We start from the raw sequence: 13,557 nt of genomic DNA on the forward strand, positions 1-13,557 counted from the left end.
GAAATGTTCAGTATTAGAAATGTTCAGTATTATTCAGTATTAGAAATGTTCAGTATTGTTCAGTATTAGAAATGTTCAGTATTGTTCAGTATTAGAAATGTTCAGTATTGTTCAGTATTAGAAATGTTCAGTATTGTTCAGCATTAGAAATGTTCATTATTATTCAGTATTAGAAATGTTCAGTATTGTTCAGTATTTGAAATGTTCAGTATTATTCAGTATTAGAAATGTTCAGTATTAGAAATGTTCAGTATTATTCAGTATTAGAAATGTTCAGTATTGTTCAGTATTTGAAATGTTCAGTATTATTCAGTATTAGAAATGTTCAGTATTAGAAATGTTCAGTATTATTCAGTATTAGAAATGTTCAGTATTGTTCAGTATTTGAAATGTTCAGTATTATTCAGTATTAGAAATGTTCAGTATTAGAAATGTTCAGTATTATTCAGTATTAGAAATGTTCAGTATTGTTCAGTATTAGAAATGTTCAGTATTGTTCAGTATTAGAAATGTTCAGTATTATTCAGTATTAGAAATGTTCAGTGTTAGAAATGTTCAGTATTAGAAATGTTCAGTATTATTCAGTATTAGAAATGTTCAGTATTAGAAATGTTCAGTATTATTCAGTATTAGAAATGTTCAGTATTGTTCAGTATTAGAAATGTTCAGTATTGTTCAGTATTAGAAATGTTCAGTATTGTTCAGTATTAGAAATGTTCAGTATTATTCAGTATTAGAAATGTTCAGTGTTAGAAATGTTCAGTATTAGAAATGTTCAGTATTGTTCAGTCTTTATGTTCAGTGAGTCAGAACTCAATGTGGAGAGGCTGGGTCAGGTAAGTGTTTACACCTGGAATCATCAGCAGCGTCGTTTTTTCTTTTACCACGGTCAGAGACGGTCAGAGACAAATCTTGTCTACATTTAGAATATGTATCTTGTCCAGACCGCGAGAGGGAGGTGGAACCTACAGGTGATGAGGTTCTCCTCTGCCTGTAGAAAGGGTCGTCTGCTAGCGCCATTAGCCACAGCTAGACACAGTGATGAGCATGTGGGCGGGGCTTCACTGCTCTGTGTTACAATCTGTGGGTCATATACCCACCCCTACACCACCAAAACCACCCCCACCCACCAATCCCTACACCACCCTCCATCACTCTCCCACCCACTAAGCAACGTTAACATCCCCTACTGCTGACTGCTCACACACACATCTCTGGTAGGTGTGTGTGTGACGGGCAGTAATCACTGTAAATGTGTTTTACTGACAGCTTTAACAGATTAGCAGTCGCTAATCTGCCGCTACAGCACAGCCATCTCATCCAGCGCCGTTATTTTTGGAACGCTCACCTGTCTGGATTAAGACTGTTGAGGAGCAGTGTGTGTGTGTGTGTGTGTGTGTGTGTGTGTGTAAGATGAAGGTGTTTATCATTAGAGATGGAAAAGTCTGGTCCAGAAAGTAAAAATCCAGAATTTTGTTTTAACTGCCTGAACTCCCTCCAGTGTCCACTGACTCCCGTCTCCACTGTCTCCAGTGTCCACTGACTCCCGTCTCCACTGTCTCCAGTGTCCACTGACTCCCGTCTCCACTGTCTTCAGTGTCCACTGACTCCCGTCTCCACTGACTCCTGTCTCCACTGACTCCCGTCTCCACTGACTCCTGTCTCCACTGACTCCCGTCTCCACTGTCTCCAGTCTTCACTGACTCCCGTCTCCAGTCCCTCCTGCTCCTCAGAGATCTGGGCATTGGGACGTTTCTCTCTAAGCTAAAACAAAGCTCTCCCACCCACTAAGCAACGTTAACATCCCCTACTGCTGACAGCATACCTACACCAGTACTCCCACACCAGTTCACCCCACCAGCTCACCTACACCAGTTCATCCCCACCAGGTCACCTACACCAGTTCACCCCACCAGCTCACCTACACCAGTTCACCCCCACCAGCTCACCTACACCAGTTCACCCCCACCAGGTCACCTACACCAGTTCACCCCCACCAGCTCACCTACACCAGTACTCCCACACCAGTTCACCCCCACCAGCTCACCTACACCAGTTCACCCCCTCACCAGGTCACCTACACCAGTTCACCCCCACCAGCTCACCTGCACCAGTACACTCCCACCAGATCACTTACACCAGTTCAGCCCTACCAGCACACCTACACCAGTACTCCCACACCAGTTCACCCCACCAGCTCACCTACACCAGTTCACCCCACCAGCTCACCTACACCAGTTCACCCCCACCAGGTCACCTACACCAGTACACTCCCACCAGCTCACCTACACCAGTTCACCCCCACCAGGTCACCTACACCAGTACACTCCCACCAGCTCACCTACACCAGTTCACCTACACCAGCTCACCTACACCAGTTCACCCCACCAGCTCACCTACACCAGTTCACCCCCACCAGGTCACCTACACCAGTACACTCCCACCAGCTCACCTACACCAGTTCACCCCCACCAGGTCACCTACACCAGTTCACCCCCACCAGGTCACCTACACCAGTACTCCCACACCAGTTCACCCCCACCAGCTCACCTACACCAGTACACTCCCACCAGATCACTTACACCAGTTCACCCCCACCAGCTCACCTACACCAGTTCACCCCCACCAGATCACTTACACCAGTTCACCCCCACCAGCTCACCTACACCAGTACACTCCCACCAGCTCACCTACACCAGTTCAACCCTACCAGCTCACCTACACCAGTACACTCCCACCAGCTCACCTACACCAGTTCAACCCTACCAGCTCACCTACACCAGTACACTCCCACCAGCTCACCTACACCAGTTCACCCCCACCAGCTTACCTACACCAGTACACTCCCACCAGATCACTTACACCAGTTCACTCCACCAGCTCACCTACACCAGTTCACCCCCACCAGCTCACCTACACCAGTTCACCCCCACCAGCTCACCTACACCAGTACATTCCCACCAGATCACTTACACCAGTTCAACCCTACCAGCACACCTACACCAGTACTCCCACACCAGCACACCCCCACCAGCACACCCCCACCAGTACACCTACACCAGTACACCCAAGCCAGCACTCCCACACTAGCCTAGTCACCAGAACAGATGCTGTGAGAGAGTGTACAGTGCAGTGTAGCTGTACTGTGAGCCACAAAGCGGTGTGTGTGTGTGTGTGTGTGTGTGTGTGTGTGTGGGTGCGTGGGGGGGGGGGTGTTCTAATCTGTCTCAGCTCAGTTACATTTCATAACACTGCTGGATTGATTCTGCGCTTTAATTAAAAAGCTGCTTCAGAGCTGCAGGAAACGACTTTACACACACAAACACACACACACACACACACACACACACACACACACACAGTGAAAGACCCACATAAAACACTATTATTATTATTACTATTGTTAATATGAATATGGTTTTAGAGCTGAAGGATGGAGGTTGGTGTGGTGCAACAGATAACACCACTACCTGCCACTGAGTTATAACACCATGTGGGATACCAGGGTTCGATTCCCGATCTGGGTGACTGTGCTGCGCTACACCAATAAGAGTCCTTGGGCAAGACTCCCAACACTACACTGGCCAAACCTGATATGTCGCTAAGGTGATATGAATAACCTTGTATGTCGCTCTGGATAAGAGCGTCTGCTAAATGCCGTGAATGAGGTGTGTGTGTTGATGCTGATGGATGGAGGTGTGTGTGTGTTTAGGTGTATATGCAGGAATGCAGTTTATGACACGTTCCTCCAGGACCATGGATCAACAAAGACACAGTGCATACAAAACACAGGTGCAACACAGGACAAGTGTGGACAGAGAATAATAAATGAATAATAAATCATCTATGACTCAATCTCTGTAATCCACACTCAATAAACCAATACAAGAGCAATTTAACTATCTGTATACAACTAATTGAACAGTGCTTTCTCCACACTTCTGTAGCTTATTTATCTGGTTCTGAGCAGATTGGAGTCGACTGGTCTGGAGCTTTTGGGTCAGTAGAGGTTTTTGGGCACGGATGGTATGGGCTTTACTGTGCAGACTGAAACCAAACCAAATCCTGCTGCAGGTCTTTTGCAGTCACTCGAAGGTTTCTGACCACCTGCCTCTTCAGGAATCTGTCAATGGTGGCTTCCTCTTTCTGCCACGTCCAGGTAGTGCAGCCAGTGCTCCTCTAAATCTGAACTTGTGAACTCTGCTTTCCAGACGGATCTCCAGGAACAAGCAGAGCTTTAGTGATCTCTTCTCTGAACCTTCTGGACGGGTCTCTTGACTTCAAACGTCACAGTCAACAACGTCATAGTGGTGTGTGTGTGGGAGAGATTAGCGGCAGTGTGTGTAGACACTCAGCTCAGGGTGATGCTCAGAGTGTGTGCTGTTTAATCTCACTTTGCTGGGCTTGGGAAGCTGCTGCTGACACACTCACACACACATACACACACACATTCACACACACACACAATAGTGTGCAGCTCACCTGTCCACCCAAAAAACACTGTGACCACACGCACCCTAATATCTGTCAGCCTAAAGCCTACCATTGTAAATAAACAACACACACACACACACACTCACACACACTGGTAAGTGGGCACGTCTGGAGGCCAGAAGGCCCGATTCAACAAATCCTTTAATTGCTTGATCAATATTTGCATAGCGATGCTTACAGATCCAATAATCAATAACAGCAGGCTATCAGAAGCACATTCACTTCACACACACACACACACACAATCAATCTCAAAGCACCAGTTGTACACCAACACACACACACACCACAGTGTGAGCACCGCAGAGTGCAGCTGAAGGTGGAGCTGCAGGATCCACCCTGCTCCGACTGCCTGGGCGGCTCTGCTGCAGCTCAGATTTCTGTTCCACCTTAAACAAACTTTCCATTCCACCTTAACTCCTCATTTCCACTGCCTTGTTTTTAAAATTTAACCACTTACAGGTTAAGATCAGACTGGCATCGTCAGCACAGCAGCAGTTATTATTATTAATATTATTATTATATTAATGTTGCAGCAATACTTTTTTTTACCATGGGGGCCACAGAGGAAGAAAGGTTAGGGGAATTCTGTGGTGTGTTTGTGGTGTGTGTGTGTGTGTGTGTGTGTGTGTGTGTGTGTGTGTGTGCTGAACAGACAGTACAGTAACACAGAGAGATCTTACCTTGTTTACTGCCAGCCACACACTCATTCCTGCATGTCAGAAGCAGCATGGTGTTACTCCCCCTCTCATATCCTCACACACCTACACACACACCCAAGGGGAGAGAGAGAGAGAGAGAGAGAGAAGATTTGAGTAAATATAAGAAAGGTGTGATCTGACAGCTGCAGTGTGTAGTGTGTGTAGTGTGTGTGTGTGTGTGTGTGTCAGTCTGAAGCTGCTGATGAGAGTGTAAATAAGAGCTCCCTCCACAGACACCAGACACACTCCTGCGCACTCTAACACACACCCACTGATTAACAGCCTGGGAACAGAGTACAGCACCTCCAGTCTGATCAATTTAATAAACAGAGACAGAGTCTAATTCCAGTCTGACTTATCAACACTCCGAACATCTTCATCACCCGAGCAGGGTGCACAAACTTACACACACTGTCCCTTTTGGTAGTCAATAAACCGATTAATAATTACAGCGGAGTGAATAACACAGCACTGCTAAATCACACACTCCTGAACAGCTGGATGATTAGAGAACAGCTGTCTGTTCATCAGATCAGTTACACACATTGCACCCCCCCACCCCCTCACGGTACCCAGATCAAACACTGCACACACCAAAACATCAATCAAAACAACAATCAATTTAAAAACTGCACGAATAAAACAGCACACACACACACACACACACACACACACACACAGTTAGAAACATGAAGCACAGGCTGGGTTACCTCCTCAGGCCGGACAGTGGGTCGGAGTCCGTGGGGGGAGAGCTGTGCAAAGGCTGTGACAGACAGTTCTGGGAGCCAGAAGAACAGAAGGGGTCACTGAGGGGTCAGACTCATGATCTTATCAGTTTAAAAACTGCTTGTTGTTAATTAGTGTGTGTGTGTGTGTGTGTGTGAAGCGTGTTGTTCAGGGCAGGGTGTGAATGTGATCCAGTATCTTCAGATATTCAACATATACTGGTTCATACTGGTCTGGCGCTACTGTACAACTGTTCTTTAAAGCTTGTCTGAGCAACAGTTGCTATGGACTCACTCATTAGTGGGCGGAGCCTGCAGAGGGGGCTTAGGACACTGTGTAATAGTGAGGAAGTCAAACAGCTGAAGATCTGTGAAACTCAGCCCTGACTCAGACCACTGCATATAAATGTGTGTTTGTGTGTGTGTGTGTGTGTGTGTGGGATGTATGTGGGATCAAATCTGACAGGGCATTTAAATGCTTCTAGTGTGTGTGTGTGTGTGTGTGTGTGTGTAGATTCTGCTGACCTACAAGATAAATTATACATTCTGCTCATATAGAGCCTATGTCTCACAATACCTCCTCTGGGCACAGTCTGTGTGTGTGTGTGTGTGTGTGTGTGTGTGTGGTGAATTACTTCCAATAATGCTAATTACTCTCAGACTATGCAAATCTTCGATGAGTTGCTTGATTTGCATACTCAGAACGTATGCAAATGAAGCGGCAGATAGCGGGTTATGGAAGGCCGAGCTTTAGGTAAATAAGCCATGAATTATTGACTTTAATTAATCATTAACGGCGTCTCCACGGCAACAGGCTGTGGTTTCTATATTTAATAGATGTACAGTGTGGAGGGAGCGGTGTAGTCACTATCCCAATTACACATTACACTTCAGTTCCAGACCGGAAGAACAAGCTCAGCTGGGTTATGGAGCTATAAGACGACCCAAAGTCCAGTCAGGACGGCTCAGAATAAACAGACCGAAGGTTCTGGAGTCGAAGTCCTGACGTGAACCTCCCGGAAGCAGAACCCTAAACAGCCCTGAAAGCCCCCAGCGGAGCTGAATTCAAGCACACACACCGTCCACACGCCCTTGTGTGTCCTCTGGACTCCCTGAAAGTCTGCTGTGTCCCAAACAAGATCACACACTACGCACCACCACACACTCCGCACCAACACACACTCCGCACCAACACACACTCCGCTCCAACACACTCCACTCCAACACACACTCCGCACCAACACACACTCCGCTCCAACACACTCCACTCCAACACACACTCCGCACCAACACACACTCCGCTCCAACACACTCCACCCCAACACACTCCACTCCAACACACACTCCGCACCAACACACACTCCGCACCACCACACACTCCACCCCAACACACTCCACTCCAACACACACTCCGCACCAACACACACTCCGCTCCAACACACTCCACTCCAACACACACTCCACTCCAACACACTCCGCACCATCACACACACACACTCTGCACCACCACACACTCCACTCCAACACACTCCGCACCACCACACAATCCGCCCCAACACACTCTGCACCACCACACACTCCACTCCAACACACTCCGCACTACCACACACTCCACCCCAACACACTCCGCACCAACACACACTACGCACCACCACACACTCCACCCCAACACACTCCACCCCAACACACTCCACTCCAACACACACTCCGCACCAACACACACTCCACCCCAACACACTCCACTCCAACACACACTCCGCACCAACACACACTCCGCTCCAACACACTCCACTCCAACACACACTCCACTCCAACACACTCCGCACCATCACACACACACACTCTGCACCACCACACACTCCACTCCAACACACTCCGCACTCCAACACACTCCACTCCAACACACTCCGCACCAACACACTACGCACCACCACACACTCTGCTCCAACACACTCCACCCCAACACACTCCACTCCAACACACACTCCGCTCCAACACACTACGCACCACCACACACTCCACCCCAACACACTCCACCCCAACACACTCCACTCCAACACACACTCCGCACCAACACACACTCCACCCCAACACACTCCACTCCAACACACACTCCGCACCAACACACTACGCACCACCACACACTCCACTCCAACACACACTCCGCTCCAACACACTCCGCACCATCACACACACACACTCTGCACCACCACACACTCCACTCCAACACACTCCACACCACCACACACTCCATCACCACACACTCCACTCCAACACACTCCACACCACCACACAATCCGCCCCAACACACTCTGCACCACCACACACTCCACTCCAACACACTCCGCACTACCACACACTCCACTCCAACACACTCCACTCCAACACACTCCGCACCAACACACACTCCGCACCAACACACACTCCGCTCCAACACACTCCGCACCAACACACACTCCACTCCAACACACACTCCGCACCAACACACACTGCACCACCACACACTCCACTCCAACACACTCCGCACTACCACACACTCCACTCCAACACACTCCACTCCAACACACTCCGCCCCAACACACACTCCACACCAACACACACTCCACACCATGACACACTTAACACCACCACACACACCACTCCAACACACTCTGCACCATCACACACACACACTCCGCACCATCACACACTCCACACCAACACACACTCCGCCCCAACACACACTCCACACCAACACACACTCCACTCCAACACACTCCGCACCATCACACACTCCACACCAACACACACTCCGCCCCAACACACACTCCGCCCCAACACACACTCCACACCAACACACACTCCACACCATGACACACTCCACACCACCACACACTCCACTCCAACACACTCCGCACCATCACACACACACACTCTGCACCACCACACACTCCACTCCAACACACTCCGCACTACCACACACTCCACTCCAACACACTCCACTCCAACACACACTCCGCCCCAACACACACTACGCACCACCACACACTCCACCCCAACACACTCCACACCAACACACACTCCACACCATGACACACTCCACACCAACACACACTCCGCCCCAACACACTCCACACCAACACACACTCCGCACCATGACACACTCCACACCAACACACACTCTGCCCCAACACACACTCCACACCAACACACACTCCACACCAACAGACACTCCGCCCCAACACACTCTACACCATCACACACACTCCGCACCATGACACACTTCGCACCAACAAACACTCCGCCCCAACACACTCCGCCCCAACACACTACGCACCATCACACACTCCACACCATCACACACTCCGCACCAACACACACTCCGCCCCAACAAACTACGCACCATCACACACTCCACACCAACACACACTCCGCCCCAACACACTACGCACCATCACACACTCCACATCATCACACACTCCACACCAACACACACTCCACCCCAACAAACTACGCACCATCACACACTCCACACCAACACACACTCCACTCCAACACACTCCGCACCAACACAAACTCCGCACCAATACACACTTCGCACCAACACACACTCCGCCCCAACACACTCCACACCATCACACACTCCACCCCAACACACTCCACACCAACACACACTACACACCATCACACACTCCGCACCAACACACACTCCGCCCCAACACACTACGCACCATCACACACTCCACACCATCACACACTCCACACCAAGACACACTCCGCTCCAACACACTCTCCTCCAACACACTCCACACCAACATACACTCCACTTCAACACACTCTGCTCCAACACAACTTCGCACCCACACACTCCGCATCAACACACACTCTGCACCAACACACACTCCACTCCAACACACTCTGCTCCAACACAACTTCGCACCCACACACACTCCGCATCAACACACACTCCGCACCAACACACACTCCACTCCAACACACTCTGCTCCAACACACTCCACTCCAACACAATCCGCTCCAACACACTCCATCCCAACACACTCCGCTCAAACACACACTCCGCCCCAACACACACTCTGCACCAACACACATTCCACCCCAACACACTCCGCACCAACACACACTCCGCCCCAACACACTCCACACCAACACACTCCACACCAACACACACTCCGCACTAACACACACTCCGCACCAACACACACTCCGCCCCAACACACTACGCACCATCACACACTCCACACCAACACACACTCCGTCCCAACACACTCCGCTCCAACACCCTCTCTACCACACACATCTCTCTCTCTTTCTACCATCTTTCTTTAGTCTCTCTCCCTTTAGCTGTTCTCTTCCTCTCTCTAGATGTGTGTGTGTGTGTGTGTGTGTCTGGCAGGTTGAGTGAGTGTTAATGTGATATGGTCCCTGCTGAGCTCTGACACACACACACACACACACACACACACACACAGTGTAAGCTCCAGTAGGGGGCAGTGGTGTCGGCTCTAGTTTAGGTCTGAGACTTTTAGCAGCTCCAGTTTCAGAAGCTAATCGGAGCATTCAGACCAGAATTATACAGTTCCACTTTAAATGGTGCAGCAGGAACACACAGGTACCTCAAACCCTTTAAGGAACAGTCTTAAGGCTACAGCACTTTAGCCCCACCCAGTCAGGCTACAGAATGTGTGGTCTGATTAGGAGTGTGTGATTAAACAACACTCTAGCAACCATCAGTTATAGTGTAGTAATACCGCACTCTATTTAGCAGATATATTGTAGTGTAGCTTAGCAACAGCCTTGCAACCACTTGGAAAAGCATGGTAACCATCTTGCGACTGCATAGCAACCACCTGTGAGACAACAGCAATTGCTTAGCAACCCCTTTGGGTCAGTACTAGACAGAACCCTCTTTGTGCAGTGGGCATGGAATTCTGTAGAACACTTTCGAGATGGTTCTATGTGGAACCAGAAAGGGTTCCACTAAGATTAGGGCTGAAGAACCCCTTTTCAGTTCTATGTGGAACCCTTTTTGAGTGTATGTTAGTGAGTTCCACCCCTGATATAGGGCTTGGGTCCCTACAAGGGTTTAAATGTGTGTGTGTGTGTGTGTGTGGATGAAAAAGTGGGTTATGTGGAGTGTGTGTGATATATTTAGTCGGCAGGCCGGTGTATATGTGGGGTACGGCGCTGCGGTGGGCGGGGCATGTGGGGCGCCCCACTTTCCTTAAGTGGAGCTACCTGACCGCGCAACTGTGTGTGTGTGTGCTGGTATCTGACCTAGCCACTGAAGATAGATATGTGTGTGGTAGAAATGATCCAAATCAACTTGGAATTACATCTGTGCAAAAGTTTAAACCTCCTGAGGAATTAAAGCACACATAAAACAGTTTATCTGGGCAGCAAGAGATTAGAACAAACACAAACAAACAAACAAAAAAACAAACAAACAAACAGTCCGCTGGGTGTTCTAGCATTTACCCATTCCCAGCACTGCCCTGTTTCCAGGTTCCCATCCACCATCTCCATCTGATCAGTAAGGTACAGATTATATACAGTATATAGGAGGACAGTCAAGAGGAGCTGTGTAGAGGACAGTCTTTAAGAGCTGCGTAGAGGACAGTCTATTGAATCTGTGTAGAGGACAGATTATAGGGGCTGTGTTGAGGACAGTCTGTATAAGCTGTGTAGAGGACAGTCTATAGAGGCCATGTAGAGCACAGTCTAGGGGCTGTGTAGAGGAGCGGTGTAGAAGACAGTCTGTAGGGGACATGTAGAGGATAGTCTATAATAGTTATGTAGAGGACAGTCTATAGAGACAGTGTATAGTACAGTTTATAGGAGCTGTGTAGAGGACAGTCTATAGAAGCTCTCTGAATGATAACCCTGGCTCTCTCAGGGACGGTCCCACAGGAAGCATCATCTCCATACTTCCATCCAGTTATTAATCAGGTAATTCACAACATCCATCACCACATTATACACGCAGACTGAAAAGACCAGCAGGGCACTGACCACATCTATATATATATAAATATTCCAGCCTGTTATAACACACACACACACACACACACACACACACACACACACAGTATGAACTGTTTTGTGTTTTCCAGCTGAGCTGCTAAACTCCGGAACAGCACTCCCACACTATCAGCGGTGTGAGCGCCAGAAGAGTTTATTAATCCAGATTAAATTCATCAGCTTTGATCACTTCATTAATTTACTCTCCAGATCACCATTCACCTGTTTGTATATCTAACTATATATTTATATCACGGCTGTCCAATGAAAAACATGCATCTCCAGTTTAGTCTGTGTTTAGTTTTCTATATGGTTTGAACCCTGCAGCTGAACACTGTAGAAATTCTCTATTCTAATTCTTATTTCACATCATCTTCCATTCAGAGATCAGAGCAGCTTTCCTGTCTCCTCAGATAGAGACACGAGGTTGTTGCATGACAGCATGCATACTGTATATATATATATATTAGACACAGGGACAATCAATCAAATAGTCAAATAGTCAAATAGTCAAAAAATGTACTGGTGATACTTTTCCAGTGCTATATAAGACCCTTTTAATGGTTCTAAAAAGAACCACCTACAAAAGACCCCTTTTGTAAAAATTCCCTTTCTGGATCTTGAATTTAGCATTTCTAGTATATAACAGCTCAGGACAGGTGGGCGGTACTCACCTGGTCAGTGCAGCAGCTGGACGCTATGATGAGCAGCAGAACTGGTCCGTTCAGTTTTATAAAAGTCCAAAGCCAGATTTACCCTGAACACAGCAAGGTCAGTGCCCAGGTCAGTTCCGGGGGTCAGCACAGGGGTCAGGGACAGGTCACTAGTGGGGTGACAATTCGTGCTGGGTCAGCTTAAGGAGCAGCATCAGGATCAGTACTGCAGTAAGGGCCAGGGCCAGGACCAGGTTAGAGCCAGGGTCCACATCAGGTCAGTGCCGCATTCCTGGACAGATCAGTACCAGTGTCAGCGCTGAGGTCAGTGGTCAACAGGTACAGCAGGAGAAACTGTGCAGGAGAGAGAGAGAGACAGAGAGAGACAGAGAGAGAGACAGAGAGAGAGAGACAGAAAGAGAGACAGAGAGAGAGACAGAGAGAGAGAGAGACAGAGAGAGAGACAGAGAGAGAGACAGTCAGTGTGTATCCTCCCTCGTCCACTGTAAGTCCAGAGTGAGGAGTAACATCCACTCCCATCACACACACTCTCTCACACAGGGGGGCGGAGGTGTGTGTTGGTGTGCTCCACTTAGAGAAGAGTGTATCACACACACTCACACACACCACATTCCCTCCAGTCTGGCCCAAATCCTTTGTCATAATGAAGAGTTTATAAGATGTTTACATGCAAGTGTGTGTGTGTGTGTGTGTGTGTGTGTGTGTGAAATTAATTACTCCTCACCTCTTCACAACTCATTTAATCACAGGTTAATCTTTAATGTATACACACACTCTCCCACATGCTCAGAGTGATGAGTGGAGGGAAAGAGACTGAAAGGAAAGAGGCTGATAAAAGAGAGCTGAAAGGAGAGATATTGAAAAGAGAGACTGAAAGGAGACTGAAAGCAGAGAGACTGCAAAAAGAAATACTGAAAAGAAGAAGAGACTGAAGAGAGAGACTGA

The 13,557-nt window shown here is 48.4% G+C and overlaps 1 long non-coding RNA gene across 1 annotated transcript in view; it reads right to left on the reverse strand.

The window, feature by feature from the left end:
- LOC140551112 (uncharacterized) overlaps positions 1–13,196 on the reverse strand; it is an 18,301-nt gene extending 5,105 nt beyond the window's left edge. Inside the window, exons 1-3 of the long non-coding RNA XR_011979233.1 lie at positions 12,613–13,196; positions 5,906–5,973; positions 5,178–5,258 (exon numbers count right to left, since the gene is read on the reverse strand). This is a non-coding gene — a long non-coding RNA (uncharacterized lncRNA). The remainder of the gene's footprint in view (positions 1–5,177; positions 5,259–5,905; positions 5,974–12,612) is intronic.
- Between the last annotated feature and the right edge of the window lie 361 nt (positions 13,197–13,557).

Source organism: Salminus brasiliensis, chromosome 3 (genome assembly GCF_030463535.1).
Source record: "Salminus brasiliensis chromosome 3, fSalBra1.hap2, whole genome shotgun sequence".
NCBI classification, from domain to species: domain Eukaryota; kingdom Metazoa; phylum Chordata; class Actinopteri; order Characiformes; family Bryconidae; genus Salminus; species Salminus brasiliensis.